At 35.7% G+C, this 23,284-nt stretch overlaps 1 pseudogene; it reads left to right on the forward strand.

Moving 5' to 3' along the window:
- Positions 1-6,204: 6,204 nt before the first annotated feature.
- On the forward strand, positions 6,205-17,938 carry LOC131486322 (Y-box-binding protein 1-like; annotated as a pseudogene).
- The last annotated feature ends 5,346 nt before the right edge of the window (positions 17,939-23,284 follow it).

Below are 23,284 nucleotides of genomic sequence, written 5' to 3' on the forward strand. Positions count from 1 at the left end.
GGCATATTCCACCCAGGGAAGATTTACATTTGCATCTAACTTTACTTTCAGTCTTTCCTTTCATACCTACAAAGCATTGCTTATGAATCACTTTTACACAGGTGCAAAACAATTGTGTCCCAAATCAATATTGGGAAGAGTTTCCTCTCAGACTCCCTCTATGGGTAGTTTCTTGGCCTTGACTTTTTCCCCATTCTTCCCACACCCTGGTTTTGCAAATTTGGCATTTACCTTCAAGGGAAGAGCAGCTTGATGCTCATGTGTACGACTTATATCCCTATGATTCCTTCTTCCCCACCCTTAGGTTTGTATCTTTAGTTTGTTACCCCTTTGTTAACTCTTAAATGATTTTAAAGGAATTTTAAAATATTTATCTAGTATTTTAATTTTTGTCATTGGAGTTTTGATCAAAACAAAAGAAGTTATTATTGGAAATAGAAGTTCCATATATTTTTGTTTTAATGTATTGGGAAAAGAAAATATAGCCTTATGATAAGTACATTTGGAAATGTGCTAAAACTCTTTTGGCATGGTAATAATACACAGACAATATATATAAATGTCTCCTAGATATTTGAAACAGGTGGTTGTTTTATTCTTTGTTGGGTATGATGCTCTTTGTGTATATCATTTTAATTATTTGTATATCCATTACACCAATTCAAACAAACTTCAGTGCTTATATGTTTATAATATTTAATATTGCATTTTTGAATATTACATGCATTTACTTCTTTGTTGTATACTTTACATGTCCATTTCCAATAAATGTACATTAGTATATTTTACTATCATAATGGCTTTTTTGAAAATTTTTAAAAAGTATTTTGGGGGCACCAGGGTGGCTTAGTCGGTTAAGTATCCAACTCTTGGTTTCAGCTCAGGCCTCATGATCTCACAGCTCATGAGCTCGAGCCCTGCATTGGGCTCCACACTGAGAGCATGGAGCCTGCCTGAGATTCTGTCTCCCCCTCTCCCTCTGTCCCTTGTCCGCTCTCTCTGTCTCTCAAAACAAATAAACTTAAAAAAATTTTTTTTAAGTATTTTTAACAGTTTAGGGGGCACCTGGTTGGCTCAGTCAGTTGAGTGTCTGACTCTTGATTTCAGTTCAGGTTATGATCCAAGGGTTGTAGGATTGAGCCCAGCATCAGGCTCCACACTCAGCATGGGGTTCCTGGGATTCTCTGTTGGGATTCCCTCTCTCTCTCTCTCTCTGCACCTCTCCCCTGCTCATGCTCTTTCTCTATCTAAAATGAAAAATAAAAAAAATAATAAAAGTATTTTTAACAGTTTTAAATTTATCAATGCTCAGGGATAGGTGAGAAGGTTGGTAATGAAAACAGAAAAACACTGAAATGATTGTGAGGCCAAAACTAGGATCAGAAGTGGGATAGCATATAGCTAGGGTATAGTGAAAAGGCTGGTGGGTTAGGAGTACCAAGGTGTTTGGATTTTTGTGGTATTAGGACATGCAAAAATCCAAGCAATAAACCAGGTAATAGGTCCTAACATACATACTTTAATTTTGTTTCTTACATGTGCTTTTCTTGCTGAAAAATTGTTATCAAGTTGAGTTGTGTTAATTCTTGGTAAAGCCTTAAAAAGATATATAACTGTCATTTCAAAAAATGAATTCATGGGGAAGTGTATTGTTGTATGCAGATTTCCAGTGGAAACCTGCAGATGCTCACATAAGAAACATTCTTTCTACTCTTTTGAATAAACATGTTGCAAGCCCAGTACATTTGCATACCCAAGAGAATAATTGTTTCAAAGATATGGGCTGTGAACACATGTGGTTGTCTACCAGATTATGAACACCAGACTTGAGACATATATTTTTCAGGTGTACAGCTTGAGGAAATTATTGAATACTCAGCACAAATGCTATGTCTTGGGGAATATTTGGAGAAATGTAGGTGCTACTGTATTTTGAATAATCAGTCCCTCTAGCTCTCATTGTGACTGATGGAAAATTTATTTTATTTTCCCTTGACAAAGGGAAAACAAAATTGTAGCTATCTTACTGCATAGTTTGTTAAGCCATTTCCATTTTGTACTTGCATTTCACAGATGTTCTGAAATGGTTAAGCCAAAAAAAAACATGTTTCAACTCATGAGTAACTTAAAATACATTCCCATCACTTGGCTTTAAATATATATACATATATACATATATACGTATATATATGTAATATATATATACGTATATATGTATATATGTATATATGTATATATGACTAATATAACACTGTACATTAACTAACTGGAATTAAAATAAAAACTTAAAAAGTGACAAATACACATATGTTAAATACATAAAATAGAAATTAATATAAATAAAATATAAATTCTAAAAATATATATGTGTGTATAAAATGTCTCATTGATAAGTCAGACGCACAAAAGAAGTATATAGTCTTTTCTTGCTTTATCGGTAAAAAGTTATAAAATCACATACTATGCCTGATATTTGAGTTTTCATTTATCTTTTGTACTTTGTTACAGTGGAGAGGATAGATCTTGAAAGATGTTTAGATACACAAGGAGCCTAGCAGCTCCTATAGATCTGAAGAAGCTCAGATCCTCAAACTATTACCTTCAGAATCTGTTATAATTTATGCTTATTAAATTGGCTCCAGGTCTTCTTTTGCAGAGTGGCCTCCAAATAACTAATTTCTCAGCTATGTCCAGTGTTGGCCACTCCTCCTCTTAGAGAGCAACTATTTCAAATTGTCCTGGTATAAGTTGGGCGGCCATACAGACTGGTCTGCCCTGGGCTATAGTAATTATTATTAGAGCCTCTGAATGCACTCAAAAGGTATACTTTTGGATGATCAATTATTTGGCCATGTTAGATTTAAAAGGTTAGGATTCATAATATTTTGAAGAAAAAAAATGGTCTACTATTAATTCATACATGGTACCACCTACCATTTAAAGCATTCCATTTGTTATTAAACATGTTTGCCCCTACTTTTGGTCTGAAGTGTATGGTTTCCTCATACTTTTGCCACAAGTATACTCAGCGTTCTTTACCTTAGAAATTATGTAAAACAGAACTTTCTGTTATAATCCAATTAATGAATTCTACACAAACTTCTCTCAGGATTCTCCTGTGGTAGAGTAAGGAAACCTCTCCAAATAAATGGATTTTAATAGTTTATCCCACAAAACTTTGAGCATATTCTCCCACTATTATTTGCCTACAAATAAGTCTGCAAATGTAAACAACGTAGAAAATATGTCTGCTATTCCAGCTAAATGTATTTCAGGGAGGATAAATTTTGCTGTAGAATGCTGTCAAACATTTCACAGTAGCTCACCATGGCTTTATATCAACTTCCATACATCATCATTCATTGAATTTTTACTTTAGAGAAAGATGTGCTCTTCTTAGGTCAGATTTACAGAGAACTAAGTCTATTTTTGGATCTATTTTCTGTTTCATAGTAAAATATTTGACCTTTAGTTTCTCTGTTCTAGAAATTGGATGATCAAAAAGCTGATTAGACATCAGACCAGATGGCTTGTAGGAGCCTGTATCACAAAGTTCTTGGTCTTTCTGCGAGTATGTGTTTTGCATATACACTTGAAAAGCTGGAACTCTCAAATAACATGAATGTTTTTGAACTTTAGGTTAAAAAAATAACAAGAACCACAAAGATTCATGAAAAAAAAATAAGTTTTATGGATCAGATTCACTCAGCCTAGTATTCTGTTTATCTGTACATAAGGTACTTTTGTGTAATAATAATCATATATATGATCCTAGGAGACTGTAGGGGTCTCAATTAACTTGTGTTGAGAAATTCTGTAGGTAATAGGGACAGTCATTGTTTGAAAAAGATTTTACACAAGGAAATTAAGCCATCAAAAACAATTCCTCATTAACATTCAGTTAAGAGAAAAATGTAGAAAATCATGTAAGGCTACAAGCATTCCAGGTAATAATAGTTTTATTTTTAACTTTCTATGCTGATTTATAGAAACAGCAGAAATGTTTTATTTATTCTATTGGGATAAAAAGTCAGCAGCTACGTACTGGATGTGTGCCTTCTACCATTAGATGTCAAGCTTGCTCAGAGTTCAGAGTGAAATCTCGGTGCTGCTTTTTTTCATCTTTACAATGTAATTGTATCCCTTATCAGTGTTACAGGTGAGTAAGAAGGAGAACTACTATAATTTAATATGCTCATTTATCCTGTTTCCCACACGACATGTTTAGTTTTAGAATATGTGTCCGGTGATATTCGGGCTTATAGTGGAGTGTGGCTTTTCTAACATGAGAAGTTAGACATGAAGAGGTTACATACACTTTTTCTTCCTTGTTTTTTTTTTTTCTCATTGGAAGAAGACCCTTGATTGCTTTCTCATTTCCAAGTGACAGAAACTGTCCAGCTATCTTTTGTAACAACAAGCAAGCATTACTTCCTTTGCTTCTGCTCATGATCATTGGTAACTTTAAGGTAATTCATCAATTATTACTTTGTATAATGCATAGCCTTAATTACTTGAACATAGATTCTTATAGGTGACAAAGTTATCTACCAGCCTTCATGAACCTAACAGAAGTGTAGTTGACAAGGCTTTGTAGTTCCATGGAAAGTATATGCCATTACTTTTCAAGATCCTAAACCTTAAGCATTATCCTTTGAGTTTCCCCCTACCCATCGTGTTCATTATGGAATTCCTGGCAGCCCAAAAGCTAGCCAAACCAGGGTGAGCATTCCCAAGTTTATGTTGCTCTGAAGAAAACCTGAGTTTATATGGCTTTGCTATTGAAGAATCACACCTACAAGGTTTTTTAGTTTTTCTGGTGGAGTCTGAAATGAGAGATGGAAATCAGACATATGAGAAAAGTGAAGCATTTCTATGATGGGAAATACATAAAGCAGTGAAAAGATTTCAGAGTATTTGGGCAAATTCAGAAAAAATTCAGATACTTTCTATTCCTAACATGGAATCTTGGCTAGATGTGATTATTAGAATTTGAAATTGAGCTCCACCACACATCTTCAGGCAAATGATTCCTTGCCTATATATAATTTGCCTTTTACAGTTATTGATATAATATCGGTAATATTAAGGCGTCGCTTAAATCCTCAAATTTAGGGTGCAGGAAATGTAATCGTAATACCCCAAACCTACAAATACATTACGGACAAGCAGTAATAACATACAAGCCTTCTAATTTAAATGAAGTAGGTGTGTTTTTCTTAACAGCTAATAGATTATTCCAAATAGGATAAAATCCACATATGTTACATTCTTGATTAAGTTCTACATTTTGAGCTTTCTTTACATTCTTGGTTTGTGTTTACTCTGATAGAAATAACTTCACTTCAAAGGTTAAATGTTTTCAGAAACCTGTTCAGTTTTACATCAATGTGAAGTTTCTAAATAAGGGTTACATAATGTAAACTTGACTCCTTTCAAAATTTGTTTCACAAGAGCAGGTAATATATTTCCACTCTCAGCTGCACATTTAGATGCTTTATTTTTGAGTGTACTTTCTCCTCAATATTTCTTTCCACAGAATTTTGGAATTTTGTTTCTCTCATGTTTTATTGAAAAGGCTCACTGCCATTATATCCTTTCGTTTTCCGGTTTTATCCTTTTGTCTGAAGGCACATTGCAGCATGGCTGGTTTAAGGATTCTAGACAGCGAGAGAAATGGATAGCCACAAGAGTATCTCTAGTCAAGGTTGAAAGAGAGCACGTAGCTTTCTAAACTGAGCACCGTGAATGGGGGACATTTAGGTTATTGCCATGACAATTCTAATTGTTGGAACTTTATTCTTATTATGGTCTTTATTCAGTTGGATTCACCCTAACAGCACACATAGACGAGTCACTTTAATTCCTGGGCTGGTTTTGGAGAACATGCATCCAAGAATCATCATCTTTTTGTTGCGATAACAAAACACACGGTCAAGGGGGGTCTAAATGGAATTGCATTTTATAGGCATGCAGAGATCGGTATGAAGTAAGACATGCACTCTTTGACCCCTGGAGGCTCTCTCTGACAAATGATGGGGCTACATTTTAAATTACAGGAGATTCCAATTACTGTGAAATTATGGGGCTCTGTGAGCTCCCTCTATGGGCTAATTTAACGTCTGCAAATTATATTTCCTCTTCTTCCTCTTTTTTTTCTTCTTCCCATTTTTCCCCCAACAAAGCCTCTGTGTGGCCTCTGGGATGGGGCGGCCGCCTCAGGGCCCTGAGGTTGTGCTCCTTGGAGCGTGTGCAAGATGGCTGCCCCAAGGCTGTTTGAAGCTGGCGCGTTTGAAGCTGCCGCGCGTGTTTGAAGCTGCGGCATTTGAAGCTGTCGGGCTTGAAGCTGGCGCGTGTGTTTGAAGCTGCGGTATTTGATGTTGCTGAGGACGTTTGTAAATTTGAGACAGACTTTAATATTGTTAGACGGTAGGGGAGTCCTTTTCAACCCCCTTTTCATTTTTTTTTTTTACTTGAACTTTTTAAAAAGTTTTATTTAACTTTTTTTTTTCCCCCCACGATTTTAACTACTTATGTCAGCCGAGGAATGCTGTGATTCACAGCCATTATTGTAAGGAGGCTGTTATGTATTTTTAGTGCTGCTGGGACCATAGGAATTCTTGAGTGGCTTTGACTGGATACAACAATGTGGAGAATAATCCCAACTGTGAAAAGTGCTACTGTGGCCACAGAACAGTACAGAATAATTTTGAAACAGGGCAGTCTCCTTATTGCTTTTAGAAGAAGGCCGAGTGTGCCCGCTGTTGCATTTGCAAGATTGATGAGTGTGGAGGTAGAACAAATGTATGTGAGTAGAAGAAGTTGGGGATGCAGAGGTGTACGAATTAAATTCGCAGTGTTCCAGGAGCTAAGCATTTTGTAGTTTCTTCCTATTATTTCCCCCTCTAATTTCTGTAAGAACCAGGGAGAAAGGTGGATGTTACTATGAAACAATACCGTCAATCCTTTGGATAATACTGTAAAAATGAATGGTGCATTATATGGAGAGCATCTACTTTGAAAATGTGAGAGAGAAGGGAATGAGTATTGCTGTTCTTGGTAAAGGAAAGAAAACAGATGCTTATCCTGCGGTGTGTACATTGTGGTTTGGGACACACTTTGCTTGGAGGAACCCTAGATATAGAAGTGACAAAGATGGAGAAAAAATTGGAAGGAGCCATGAGTCATCAGATCCAAAATGGACTAGACGAGAAATGCTTTGGTTTGGATACAGATAATTTTCCACCCAATTCCCAGCCTGGCAACATCATGTACTTGCCTGGGGGGTTGAGGAAATGACCTGTTCTAATGTTGTCCGCAGTTCTTCCCGGATGCATCGTTTGGGATAGAAAGTGCCTTTGATGGGCCTGCCATCAGTTTTTTTTTTCCCCCTTTGGAAGTACAATGTTCTGTTCTGCTGATGATCATTCTTTTGAAAATTAAGTAACGGTTTCTTGACATTAGCTGTTTGACCGCACTTGAACCTGTTTCTTTATGTGATCATCATTAATTTTCTTCATTGGGTAGAACTTAAATTCTCTAAAGTCTACATCTACTTTTCAGTCATATTTGGATTGTATATCTACCCAGGACGGAGGTGTTTGGTTCAGTATTTTGTTCATGTTAGCAAAGGTCTACAATTCCTTCGGTTCACAGAAAAATCTATGTATTAAACCCGTATCATTAAAATTGAGTTATTGTCTCTTAATCTGGATGGAACTGGCTTTATTCTAATAAATAATTTAATTGTGTACTTTACCTGTTTAACTAAGAGTAAGGTGTTGTGTCTTGCACACCTTTTGAATGATGAAATCATTTCCCATGTCTTCATAGAATGGATGATCTTAGACTTTATTTTCTTGCAAATAATTGTGTTTAAGGATTTCCTTTCATTGGTTCAACATTTCCTATTTGGTAGGAGTAGAAATTAGCTAAGTATTTTCTTTTGTATTGTATAGATGCATTTTCTAGTCCAACTTTTCATTATCAGCTCCTGCAATTGTATTCCTTTGAATCCATGTGTCTTTTCCATTCTATTAGCTAATCATCTTTTATAGTGTTGGTATTTTACCAAATTGGTATTTTGAACTTCATAAGAACAACATTGATGTCATTCAGCGAGAGCTAAGTTCTTACAGACTCTCAGTCTAATGTACTAATAATCTATTTAACAAGTCATTTTATAAATTATAATTAAAACTAAGTGACATGGGACAGATACAGAAGTAGTGGCTCTGCACATTTGACTCATACTGTTTTGGAACTTTGTTATAAATGTTGATAACTCAAGGAGAGAGGACATGGTACACATACAGGAGCTGACAGGTGCATATACCCGTGTATGTATATTTATTTTTTATTTTTTTATTCTAAAATCTTCCTGATCAGATCAGATTTTTTCATATTCCTCAACTTCTGTGACTCATTTGATCCATATTATTGCTTTTTAAAGTTTAGACTTTTTAAAAAGATTTTCCTACTCTTCACCATAATTTGGTCTATACAGTCTAGTAATTTACATTTGGTGACAAAAGAATTGCTTGAGAATAGTTGAACACACATGCTTAAATGAGGACTACATGCATTTGATTATACATTTGTGTAAGCATAGCCAAAGAAAAAGAATAAATGTTGTAAAGCTGTTATATCTTTAATCAGTTTAATCAGTCAGGCTACATGTTCCACATCACTCTTGTTCCTTGCTGGTTTGTGCTAAGAAGTTACTTCTTATTTAACAATTTTTATTGTGATTTTTTTCCACATACTTTTTCATGTTCACTCTTTTCATTTTGTTTAATTAAAATAAATTGCAGATAACTTTTCTTTTTAATAGATTTCCACACATATGTGCTTCTTTCAATAAACTCCACAAAATAAAGGCCATTAATCCAAATAATGATTTATCTTCCGTGGCTCTGTAGCTATTTCTCTTTTTCTGTCTTTAACTTGAGTGTTTTCTCCTGTATCTGTTTTCTCTGCCTCCATCAATGTTTTTTTTCCATCCTACCATGATGAAGTTTATAATTTGGCACCTGTGGTAGAGAAATAGTAAGAGTATTCAATCCTGACCTGGATCCAAGGTGAAATAGCATTTTCTACCACACAGCACTATGACCCATTTTTTGGAACTCTTAGTAACAGTGTCTCTGTTATAGAGCCAGGTTAGTGTTTAGCTATTCATCCATAATGTCATATGGGCTTATTGATTTGATTTATTAATAGTTATGAGATTTGTTACGACCTCACGTTGGTTTTCCTTTAAATGTTTCATCAGTTATCCTCTTTTTAAGGCAAATGCAGATTAGAAATTTACACATAAAATTTCTATTTTTCTTTTGCATTCCTTTTTAAAATCAGCTTTATTGAGGTATTATTTACATACAGTGAAACTTATCTGTTTTAATGCATATTTCAATGAGTTTTGACAAATGTATATACTGTGTGACTAGCGTCACAATCACTATATTGAACATTTTCATCATTGCAAAAATGTCTTTGCTACCCGTTTGAAGTCAATTTCCTACACTCACCCCCTGATCCCCAGAAACCTCTGATCTTCTTATTTTTGCTATAGTTTTGCCTTTTTAAGAATTTGGTATCAATGAAATCACAGAGTGTTCTTTTGTGTCTAGCTTCTTTCATTTAGTGTAATGCTTCTAAATTTCATTCATGTTATTGCATCATTAGTAGATTGTTCTGTGTTATTGCTGAGTAGTATTCTACTGTCTCGATACTCCACAATTTGTTTATCCATTTACCATTTGATGATCTTTTCTGTTCTTTCCAATTTGGGTGATTATGAATAAAGATGCTAGAAACATTTACATACTTTTTGTATGTGTGAGCCTAAGTTTTAATTTATCTTGGGTAAATATCTAGGGGTGGGATTGCTGAGTCATGTGGTACACATATGTTGAATTTTATAAAAAGAATATTAAATTTTTTTCCAGAGTGGATGAACTATTTTGCATTTCCACCAGCGATGCACAAGAGTTCCAATTATACATCATCATCACCAACACTTGGTGTTGTTAGTCTTTTTAATTTTAGCCATTATAATGAGTCGAGTATATATTTCTTGTCAATATTTTTTTCAATTGCAATAATTTACTTCTGTTTTACCAACTTTATTAGTATTACAATATCCACTTGATTGCATTATGCTTTTATTTTTTTCACGTGTTATATGCTTTATACACTTGTTCTTTTGAAGGCTATAAATATATTTTATTTCCTATTTTTTTTTAGTACTTAATAAGGTAAAGGATCTAAAATCCAAATACACATATAAGCAGACCAGAGTTTTGAGCAAGCATGTTAAATAGTTGATTTTTGTCTTTATTTTTTGAGAATGAGGAATACAATATTTGAAGAAGGTTATGTCTGACTTAAGACCCTGGGTATTTTTGGTGTCTATTTACTAGCACAGAAATTATAAATAGGATTGCATAGTTCAAAAATACTAGAACCTGATTTTTCAATAACTTAAATTTCTCAATAAATTTCCACACACCTTCAACAACTGAAAGATTCCTATACAACTCAGCCCTGCCATTTCCTAAAATGGCTCTGTTTTTATTCTGTGCCTCATTAGACAGCTTAGAGAACAGTGTACCATTGCCCGTTAAAGAAGCCACTTTTATTTAATCCAGTACCTACTAACATTTGTCAGAATTGGTGATTTTTTAACCTTTTTTTTTTTTTTATAGCACTAACTGTTCTCAGATCTCCAGCTTTGTTCCCTGGATGTTAAAAAGACACATGGTCACTTTGTTAAAATCTTTCTTTAAAGATCCAGTGTAAATGAGAATCATCATCATCTCTATCACCCTATTCTTTTCCATCTAATGGTGTTTCATTTCAATATGTGTTGGAACTCTGATTTTTCTCACTAAAGCTCAGTTACTAGTTCAGGATTATTACTTGGCTAAGTAAGATTTCTTTCACTAAAAAGTTTATATAGCAATCAAAATTGAATGCTAATGAGTTGCATAGCTGTGAATTCCCTTTTCTCAAAGAGCCATACCTTAGGAGTCAACCCTTATTTCAGAAAATGTTTGTAAGATGATCTTTAAACCTTGGTTAAAATATATTCATTCTCTCATGTTATTTTGTTGAGTTCTGTGTTTGAAGGCAAATAGGATTTCTATACAAACTTCCCAGTTTTTTCAGATCATACTTAAGCCATATGATACGACAAAGTGATACTACAAGTTCAGTTGCTGCTGGAATCATTAATTAATCCAACATCTTGGGAAATTCATTCTTAGTTCACTGAAGGGCTTCCTGTTGATGGGAGGTATTTTTCCATGTCACATTTTCTCATCTTTGTTGATTTTAAATCTGGTATTTTAGTAACGAAAGACATTGAGGATGTTTGCAGGTAATAGATTGAATAACAAAGCTAGAGAATTGTGGATATTTTGGTTACTTTTTACTAACGGTTTTACAAATCAATTTCATTTTTCCCTATCTGTGTTCAGTTAATAATTTTAACCCAGACTGTTACATTTTTCCTTAGAAATACTGTGAAAACATAAGGGACTGGGATTTTTTTTTGATATTTGGAAGAAAAAAATTGATGATAAAACAATATCAGAAGCAATTCAAGTTACAATTTTACAGGATTCATTGTACTGAAAATAAAGGAACACACTTTACAAAGATTTTCTTTTAAAAGTGGTTTAGTATGAAAATTCAGTGGTCATTTCTTAGTTTTAATCAATATTCCATACTCTAAAAACATCTGGGTTTTGTAGGTGAACTAGCTGGCTTAAAAACTGACTTAAACACTTCTTCAAACCTGATATTTATTTATTCCTTCAGATCCTTTGCATTTTCATTTCGGGCTGATTGAGAAAATCCCTAGTACCTGTTCTTAGGTCATCATTAAGTATATCTAATAAATCACCAAGTGCACAAATCTTTATGCTGGATTTATTATTTTTTTTCTGGAAAGTCAGACTGTGTTTTCTAAGGAACATGTACTGTGTGGATTTTTCTGGTGTCTAAATCCCAGCAACTAGGGGTAATTCTGAGTATTTGCTTATGCCCAAATCCCTAAAGAATTCTTGTATCTTACTCTTCCATAATGGATATCTTCTTAGTCCAGCCTAAATCCTCCCTGGCAATTTGCATCACAGGAACCCCCACATCTGTTGTATAGTAGGGTTGAATCCAAGGGAATTAAGCTCTCCCCTTAGGAGCTATTGCTGTCATTCATGCTACACAGAGGGGGGGCATTCCTGCCTTCTCTCTAACTCCAACCCCATTGCCTGGCCAGGAGAATTATTCTTAATAGTGTCTGATCCAGAAAATTAATTAACTATTTTAATACACAGTGCTTTTTAAATGTGATTTGGAACATTATGGCATCATCTGAATTTAAATCTAAATCTTTCAGTAGGAATTTTAATATGGGTGTTGTCTGATGACTTTTGATGAGATGAATTTTGAATTTTATTTTGAAATTATCTCTTATTTTAAGGAAAGGAAATCTGTGGGAGAATCTGTATTTACTTCTTTTGCTGATTACAGATATTTGTCATACTATACTTTTGATTATTTATTTGCCATGTTCTACTCTGGATTACTTCCTCATTGTCCTTGTGAAAAGTTTATAGCTTATTTCTTCCAAATTATGTGTGTCAGAATTGATTTTAAAGTAACTTTTTAGAATAATTTTTTTGAGTGAACTGCTTTCATGCTAAGAAGTTAGAAAAAAATATATATCGAAATGTCCCATTTAAGATACAATGAAAATACAAAATATCTTGATATATCATTAGCAAGAAAAAACATGTGGGAACTGGATAATGAAAATGGTAAAAGTTTGCTGAGACCTAAGAGACAATTTTATCAACTGAAGATGAAATATATTAAATGTTGCCTGTTCTTCCCATAATAATTCATAGAACTGCTATTACTTAATAAAACCACAGTGAGTTTTCTTTTTGTAATTTGCCATAGTAAGTCTAATATTTATCTCTTAATGAGCAGGGGCAAATAGCCAATACAATTGTCTTATAAATTATAAAGCTAGAATACTCATGACAGTGTCATTTTGACAAAACAATGGAAAAGAAGGAATATCAGGACAGATTCAAATATGTAAAACTTTATTGTGTTGGTATTATAAATGAATGGAGGAAGGTTGAATAGTTAAGAGGTGACCCAGGGACAATTGCTTAACACATATGGGGATAAAATAAATTAGATCTAGCCTCACCTCATATCATATCAGTATAAATTCCATATGAGTTAAAGAGATAAATGTAAAATAAAAATATGAGATCTCTGGAAATTATAAAAAATAGAGTTGACTGGCTAATTTAGTAATGAGGAGTTTTAAGCATATAAATAATTTTAAAAATCACAAGGGAAAATCCATAGACTTGACTACATGAAAAATTAATAATTTTTAAATCACAAAAACCAATACCTGGTAAAAAAATAAATAAATAACCTAAAAATACTATTAGCAGCAACTATTTTAGGTGCTTTTCACCTTTATGGACATAGAACTTGAAGGGGAGCAGATTTTGTCACCCCAAAATATGCCACTTTGGCATGACAATTATTTTGAGTAAAAGGCAATCAATCAAAACTCAGCAGGTGCAGGAAAAGCTCTTTACCTCCTTATTCAACTACTTAAACTTACATTGGAAGGATGCCTGTACCAGGAAGAAAGCTAGTACCAGAGATCCCTTTCTACCTAAGAAGCTTATCTACAACAGGGCAACTTCTGCTTTCCAAACTTCCCCTCTTATCTTTCTATAAAAGTTCTTTCTCCCCTCTGTGCCCCAGATCCCTACCCCTTTCCTTAGTCCAGGATGTTATATATACCTCAATTAGCTGGCAGCTTCTAGAGTCTTATATTGATAGGGATTCTGTACATATGTAATTTTGTTTGTTTTTCTCCTGTTAATATGTCTTACATCCATTTAGTTATTAGACAAACTGAAGAACCTAGAAGGGAAGAAGGGAATATTGATTTTTCCACTATAGACTCTTAAGTTAGTAAATAAAATTCAAATTGGAAAATGAACCAAGAACAAGTTTTAGATGAGTCATAAAAGAAGAAATTTTAATATAGTTGAAAAAAGTTAGCTTAACTGGAAATCAAAATTATGCACCCATTAATACACCACTCAGAATTAACCAAAATATTTTGGTGAATATTCTTCTAGTCTTTGTGATCTATCATATCAATATCTACCCATTAGCTGATTGATTGATTTATCTATCCATATATCTACTACCCTGTATCTAACTTTCCATCAATTTAGCCCTATCCACTCATACATAAATGTGACATGTACTTGATAAACATATTTTTCTAAAAGGGATCGTACGGGACACATTGCTTTTAGCTTTTTTCCATTTATTATATTTTTAATACCTCACCATGTTATTATATTTTCTTCTGCAACATATTCAATCTTTGTTAATATTACAGTGTGTGGATATACCATGACTTACTTGACCAAGTTCTCCTACTGGGTATTTACGTTGTTAATGGTTTTTCAGAAGAGATTGCTGAACATCATTGCACACATCAGATTATTTCCTAAGAGTAAATTTGAAAGGTTGGATTTGTAATATGCAAATATTTCAGGCTTTTGTTGCATGTTCCCAAGCTGTTCCTCAGAAAGATATGAACTTTTATCTTTCCACCAGCAGTGCATCAGAGCAATTATTTCTCAAACTCTTGGAAGCATTAATATAGTTAACATTTTATGTAAGTTAAATAGATTGGCAATATCTTATTATTCTTTCACTTTGTATTTTTGTTTACTAAAGTGATAAACTTTTTTATGTGTTTATGGCCATTTTTTTCTTTTGTGAAATTTCTAATCATGTCATTTTTACCCATTTTCTATTGACAGTAATCTCAGTATTGATTTTTTAAACAATTTTTTAAGTTTATTTATTTATTTTGAGAGAGAGGGAGAGAAAACATGTGAGCAAAGGAGGGGCAGAGAGACAGGGAGAGAGGGAGAATCCCAAGCAAGTTCTGCACTGTTAGCACAGAGCCTGATGTGGGGCTCAACCAATAAACCACAAGATCATGACCAGAGCTGAAACTAAGAGTCATTTGCTTGACCAACTGAGCCACCCAGGCACCCCAGTATTGATTTGTTTTACATTTGTACTCAAATTAAAAAATTAAAAATAAATAGAAACTTAAAAAAAACATAAAAGTTATGTTGATATTTAGGGTAAATATTCCTTGAGTTATGTAGGTGTTTTTTAATATACAGAAGTTTTTTAAAAAGTTCAATCAAATCTGTCAATTTTTTTCTGTATAATTTCCACTTTCAGTGATGTGATTATGAACTCCTAGCAGATATCAGATCATATTAACTTAACTAAAATGAAAGAATATTTTGATTCATCTATTCCATTTTTCTGTAAGTTTATAGTTGAATCTTTCATTATGGAAAGCATGATGAATGGAATATTTTATCATAAAGCCTTAACGGAAAACTTGGGACCACTTGATTTTTAATTAAAATGAATTCTGTGGAAAGATTATATTATAAATATGACTTCCCAGTGACTTCTCTTAGTACTAAAAATTGGGCTTATTGGAAGGGTTGAATTATACTAAGATCTTACGGAAGTTAGATATAATTATTTTTAATGCTAATGTTTCTGTGCATAGAATTTTTTGTGTATACAATTATTCTGGGTTTGAATAAGTAACAACTCCCCTGGGTTTTTGTTTTGGGAGGTAATTTTGTTCCTGAACATTTAAATTTGGAAGGTTTAATTTATCCTGAAGATTCTGCTTTGATTTTAGAGGAGCAGATCTATATTGGTCAGGTGAGAAAAATCTCAGGAGCTGAAGGAAGGGGAGCTAAGTGATCGGTACTGAATAAGTAAATTGAGAGCATATTATTACTGCTATGGATTAAAAGGTCTTATTTGGGTTCCTGGACCCAATTCCAACGTATGTGTGAGGGCATCCAGCACAACACCAAGCAGTCTTTAGAAACCAGCAGGGTATCTGAGAATTCAACTGAATTCTGACATTAATTACCCGTAGATAGCACCATATTCCATAGGTTGAGGGCTCAGTCCTGTGCAGTCCGTCCTCCCCAACCCCATCCCTGGTCCAAACCACCACTTCAGACTCTAGTCTCCAGTCACAAGCCCAGGCTGTTGCAGGAGCAGAGAGAAGATCCCAAATGGCTCTGAGCAGCCCCACCACCACCACCAGCAGAGTTACACAACCCAGTAGGAGCCGCAGATGCCACAGCAAGCCCCAATTACCTTCACCGTGACCATGAGCAGGGAGGAGGACACCCAGCAGTGCCTGCTGCCCTGCCCTCAGGAGCTGCAGACCCCAAGCCCAGCACCTCTTTCTCAGAGTGGTGTGGGGGGTAGAGTCCAGGGAGCCTCATTTTGGGTGGTGCCTGCCAACTGAGATAAAAAAGGCATTGCAAGGAAGATCTTGGGAATAGTAAAATGGTTCAATGTAAGAAACGGATATGGTTTCATGAACAGAAATGACACCAAAGAAGATATATATTTGTATACCAGACTTCTGCAAAGAAGAATAACCCCAGGAAGTACCTTCTCAGTGATGAGGGACCATAAGGCAAGCTGGGGGCCAAGCACAAGCCAGCATTACCACCCCTGCCCCCACCCTGAGGTGGGAAATGTGTGACATTCCTCAGGCACTCCTGGCTGCCCAAAGACAAAGGAAAGGGCAGAAAACAAATGGTTAAACTGATAGAGTAGTAAATTATAAGAAAAAGGCAATCTTATCAATAGCCTAATCTCCAAAAACCTATAGACTCAGTTTCCTGGAGTGCCAACATCACCCTCCCCTCCATAGTGATGTGGGAAACAAAGGCAGAAGGAAATGGCAGAGAAAATTGAATTTCCTTATAACCTGCAGCCCATTGCAAATACTTGAGGCAGGCAGAGTTCTCCAGGAACTCCCTACTGTCTTAATGTTAATGCTTTGTTGGAGAGAAAAACAGCCTTAGTTTGACAATAGCTAGGCCTCCAGTAATCTGTGAATCTTTAGCATATGAAAATATCTTTGTAAACTTCCCTTTTGACTTTACCTCCTCTGGCCCTGTAGTATATAATGAGCCACTCTTCACAATCCCAGTTAAGCTCTTCCTGCCCACGGTCCTGTCCCTGTACTTTAATAAAATCACCACTTTTGCACCAGAGACATCTTCAAAACTTCTTTCTTGGCCATCAGCTCCAAACCCCATGAACCCCATCATCACCCCAAAACCTCGCCATCAGCATAGGAGACGGAGAGACTATAGAGTTTGATGTTGTTGAGGGAGAAAAGGGTGCGGATACAGCAAATGTGACAGGACCTGGAGGAGCTCCAGAGCAAGGCAGGAAATACTCAATAGATCATAACCTTTAAGATGCTCTCCATGTGGCAGGGGTCCTCCATAAAATTCCCAGGAGAATTTAGCAGAATAGGGAGAGTGGGGAGAAGAACATGGGACAGGAGAATGCTCCCAAAGGCTAGGCCCAACAGCGTTGCCCTGCTGCAGGCAAGGGTTCCCAGTTTATTACCATACAGAGACCCTGTGCACTTCAACCCACCACAGTCCCAACCCTCCTGTGGAGGGAAGGGTGATGGAGAGAGCTGACAAACAGAGTGCAGGGGAACAAGGTAGACCAATGATACGGAATATGTATCAGGCTACAGACCATGATCCTGCAGGGGTCCTCCACACCAAGGACGGCTAGAGAGGACAGCAATGAAGAAAATAAGGAAAATCAAGGGCATGAGACCCAAGGTCAGCAGCCACCTCAACACAGGCACCTCCAAACTTCAGTTCCCAACACGGACACCCAGAAAACCCTAAGTAACAAGATGGTAGAGACAAAAGTAGCTGATCCAGCAGATGAAAATTCGTCCCCTCTGGAGGCTGAGCAGGGCCCAGCTGAGTAAATGTGGGCTTACCACTATCCGGTTTAGTCATCCAACAAGAATTGAATATGAAAGTCCAACAACAAATGAACAAAAGATTGGAGCTGAAGACCATGGCTTGCTTTTTGCCCATTGACTACATTAATAGAACTATCTGCATTATCTATGCAGCATGGGGTTTTTATTATTTTTACCTAAGGACATCTGTCTTTTTGGTAATGACAAAAATTTTTTTTGTTTTTAAATAGAAAGCCTGTTTTTTCTCAATACACCTCTAAAGATTTTTAAATTGTTTCATATGTGGTCAAGCTGAGATTTTTTCAGAACCTCATTTTTTAAGCTGCTGCACTGATTTTTTTAATGTTTATTTATTTATTTATTTTGTGAGAGAGAGAGAGAGAGAGAGAGAGAGAGAGAATGAAGGTAGAGAAGCAGAGAGAAGGGGAGAGAAAGAGAGAGAGAATCCCAAGCAGGCTCACATTGTTAGAGCAGAGCCTAGATGTGGGGCTGAAACTCACAAACCATGAAATCATGACCTGAGCGAAATCAAGAGTCTGATGCTTAACCAGCTGAGCCACCAGGCACCCCTCATTTTTAATTTCTAATAAAAGTTTGCAACTTGATTTTTTTCAAAAAAGTCAACAAAGGGCAAGTGCCTGTTAATAAAGATCTTAAATATTACTAAATAGTAATAACAATAATAATAATAATAATAATAATAAATTTCCTAGAGCAGTTCACAGAACTCAGAAAACCCATTTACTAACTATATTATTGCTGATTTATCATAAAAGGATGTAACTCAGAGACAGCCCCATAGAAGAGATGTGTAGGCAAGGGCACAGAGCTTCTATACCCTTTGCATGCCTCCAAGTGTCCCTTTTTCCCAGCACCACCATTTGCACATCAACCCTGAAGCTCTATGAATTCTGTCCATTGGGTTTTTATGGAGGCCTTATTACATAAGAATGATTGATTAACTCATTGGCCATTGGCAAATGATTTAACTTCCAGCTTCTCTCCCCTCCCAAGAGGTCAGCAAGGAACAAGACTAAAAGTTCCAACCCTCTATGACAAGGTTAGTTCCTCTGGTGACCATCCCCACCCATCCTTAGGTAATGTAGGGGTTTTCCTAAAGTCGCCTTGTTAACATGACAAATGACACCTTTATGGCACTCAGCACTTAGGAAATGCCAAGAGTTTTAGGAGCCTCTGCTGGAAATGGGGACAAGGACCAAAAATATACATTTCTTATAAATCTCAATATCATAGAAGTTTACTCCTATTATTGGGGAATTTACAATGTAAAGTTACAATAATCTATAGGTTAGTGAGGAAGCACAATCAGTATGCTTGGATTGTTTTTTTTCTAAACTATACAATTCTTCCCCTCCATTTTACTGGACATTTGTAAATTACTAGCCAGCCTCATGTGTGTTTGCTTTTAAAAGAGTAGGAGTATCAATGTTCTAGCACTGAAAGCAGTGCATTTTTATTGCCTGGATCCTTTTAAAAATGCAGATTAGATTCAGTAGATTTTGTTTAAGGCCTGAGATTCTGCATTTCTGTCAAGTCTCCAGGTGACATCACTGTGCTGGTTCACGGTCTCCTCTTGAGTAGCAAAGGTTGAGAAATCTGGATTGATTCTTCTGCTTCTGTATAAATAGAGTAGTAGGCAAATGCATGAAATAGTAAAATTTCAATACAGTGCATAGTTGAACACTTTGAGGATCAAGTGAAGTCCATTATCTTGATTTTAAAGGATCATGAGAACTTGTAAGTTTCAATTAGATGATGGCAGCTGTTTTCTGGAGAAACAGGTGGGACAGGCATAATGGGGCTGGTTTGAGTAATAAGGTCTTCTTTTTTCCTTTCAACTTCATTGAGATATAGTTCACATACAGTGCATATAAGTATTTCTTGAGCCTTACATGGATATAAATTCTTAGCCATCCAGTGTTAGAAATAACCAGCATTAATAAGGAAACATTCTGAGCCACTACCAACTCTATGGAACTAAACAATGTTTTTTTCTTTTTTGCTACTGATCTGCTTCCCCCGATGGGAGTTAGCAAGAAATAGCACTATGCATTCCTAAGCACACCTTTTCTTGGCTTCCCTTCAAAGGAGGAAGTGAGTGTAAGGTTGGCTCTGAGCTTTTCTGGAACCCTTCACGTGGGGTTGGTAACACAACACATCCAAAAGAACCTGGTAAGTCAGATCAAGGATTTGTGCTGAAAAGCAAGGGGCAAGCAGAAGGATGACAGGAGCCAGAGCTGGAGGCTATGGGTGGGGATGGATCACCCAACAGATGGCCAAGGTCCGTGAAAGCAAGAGCACATGCCGAAGCTGCAGTGGGTAGACTGCAGACAAAATTTAGACCTTCAAGACTGACTTGTATTCATCGTTTGGGCACATGTGTGTTTTTTTCCTGATTATAACAATAAATCATGTTCCATGTAGAAAATACGGAAATAGGAAATATAAAGAGGAAAAGCCTATCATGAAATCATATCATCATCATAATATTGCATAATAATGTAATTGTATCACTGTATGTATAGTTACATCCTTTTTTAAAATTACCTTTTTTCAAATATTTGGTGAGGAGATGAGGTCTTAAGTGTTATGAGGTATAGAATCCTTCAAGAACTGAAAGTTAATGACATATATAAAAACTGGGTGAGTTCTATACATCTAGAGAGAGAAGCCTGGTGCCCCACGTCTCTGTGTTCCATCTGTCATAGGCATTGCTGAGAGTACTATTTGGAGAGAGGCAGAGACACATCATTCAGGGCAGTGTTTAGCTGCTAGCCCAGATTTTGCCAAAAAATTCTTGACTCCATTTTTGCCCAGTTTAGGGTCTCAGACTCAGCTATGTATTTGATATAGAATAATGAACAATTTTGAAATATGTTTGGCTATGACTGCATTAGAATAGTAGTTCATATTTCTCTTTTCTCAAACTAGCAAATATCATATGGAGTCCAGAGAAAAGTTGACCAACATGTCTAAAAGAACAGATGTCCTTAACCAATGCTTTATTCTCTTAGAATATTAGCTGCAAAGGTAACATAATCCTTCTCAATATTGTTGTCATATTTGGATTTTTTTTTGGCTGTCCATGAAAATGAGTTGTTGGTATTATTTGTGATCTTTGATATTAAAGGAAAACAGTATTTTGTAGACTTTGAACCTTTTCTTATGTTTTACAGTTTATAACGAACATTTTTAAAAGCGCCAAGCTAGGTTAATGATCAAACTGCTAAAGAATGGCTCCACAGGATGCCTCACCTCTGAGAAAGACATTTTGTGCTAAATTTATAAGGTTCTATTTTGTGGAGCACCAAAAAGGGTCATTTTCAAGTGAGCAACCCTTTTAATCTCAGTTTTGCCATCTGAAAACCACTTAAGTATTGCCCAGTTCAAGGGCATACATTATAGCCCATCCCAGGTAATATAATTCACACTATTTCTCGAATACTACAGTGTATGTTCTTTCCTTTGAAAAAAAAATTATACAATATATCTGATGACATACAGGTCCCAGTGCAAACTTTACTACAGATGAGAGATTACTGTATAGTTTCTTGGAATGCACGCTCTCAGAGGGCAGCTGGGGAAGATGGATGTGTCTTCTCAGTTCTTTTGGTTTCCTAGGAGGTTGGTGTACAATGTGGAAATTCACCATGTCTGTCTACATCAGAGAAATGCTCATTATACTTATTTTATTTCTCAAGATGTTTCTCCCGTGCTTAGATAAATGGAGTTTTTCCTGTGCCAGTGGGAGCTCTTCTAAATAAGTTCATTACTTATTTAGACAATGCACAGATAAATTGATTTCTTTTTTTCTTTTTTTTTTCTTTTCTTTTACTTCTCCTTTTTTGGAACACAGCCATGCTCATTCATTTAGGTATTTTCTGTGGCTGCTCTTACACTAAAAAAGCAGAGTTGAATAATTGAGATAGAGATCTTTTGAGTTGCAAACTGTAAAATATTTGCTTTCTTGCTCTTTATGGAAAAAGTTTGCCAACCCGGTATAGAGAGGGATGGCATAGCGGAGATGATTATTGAGCCATCCACTTCTTCACCCATTAACTATTATTCATCTGACAAATGTTTGAGGTCTTTATCATTTAAGCCAATGGAAAGAAAAGAGGATCTTGACCATCCTTCTGATAATCTGCAGAATAGATAGATACCCTGTACCACACTTGCAGTGAAAACACTTAAATTTAAAGGTAAAATAAAACTTAATTTACATTGCAGAGCTACCAAGAAATTTTGGTTTCCTCAGTATTAAAAAATATTGTAATGGTGGGAATCCAGATGAGTAAGCCAGTACTAAAAGTGACTTTTGCCTGGGAGGCCTTTGCATAACTAATGATTTTGATTTTTGGTGTTGATGTTCCTTGCCAGGTGCGTAGGAGTCAAAATAAATCTGCTGCCTGCATAAGGCAGGATATCCTTTGGGAGTCCATTGCGTGACTTTGGTAACCTTGAGTGCTGCTCTTTCAGTTTAGGAGTGAACTAGAAATAAACTCCCATAAAGAGGAAGCATTTTCTATACGAACTTTAATAGTAGGACAAGAGGGTTGGAGGAACATCTCTGAGACTTCATAGCACAAACCAGCCTTGCTTGAATCTGGATAAATATATCCTTTGTAGAAAAAATGAAAACAAAGCAAGCAAACAGAAACACCTCATGCAAAGAATTTATATTAAAGCAGGACCCCGTTGGAGTTTATGGAGATAAACAGAAGTACTCTTTGAAGGAAATTACTTTCAACTCTGGCCTCAAACAATTCTCAAAGATCAAGTTACAAAGGAGGAGAGTGAATAATCAAAAATTAAAACTTGCACTACACACAAGGAAATAGATCACCATGAGAGCCAGCAGAGACAAGGCGTAGCAACATTAAACCTGAAAAGAGTTCTGATAATGAATTTATGCAAATATAAAATAAAAATAAAACATTATACAAATATTCAGCACAAATATGTTTAATATGTTTAAAAATTAGGTAGGAGGGGTGCCTGGGTGGCTCAGTTGGTTAAGCATCCGACTCTTGATTCCGGCTCAAGTCATGATCTCATGGTTTGTAAGACTGAGGCCTGTGTTGGACTCTGCATTGACAGCATGGAGCGTTCTTGGGATTTTCTCTCTTCCTCTCTCTCTGCCCCTCCCCTGCTTGCACCTGCACTCTTTCTCTCTGAAAACAAACAAAGAAACAAACAGTCATTTAAAACAATTGGGGTAAGAAAATATAAATAAGAACTATAAAAAAGATCAAGTATATTTTAAAAAACCTGATGTTAATATATTATTCACCATTTGAAAAAATTTCAAAAGATGGGCTAAATAGC

This window comes from Neofelis nebulosa, chromosome 9 (genome assembly GCF_028018385.1).
Source record: "Neofelis nebulosa isolate mNeoNeb1 chromosome 9, mNeoNeb1.pri, whole genome shotgun sequence".
NCBI classification, from domain to species: domain Eukaryota; kingdom Metazoa; phylum Chordata; class Mammalia; order Carnivora; family Felidae; genus Neofelis; species Neofelis nebulosa.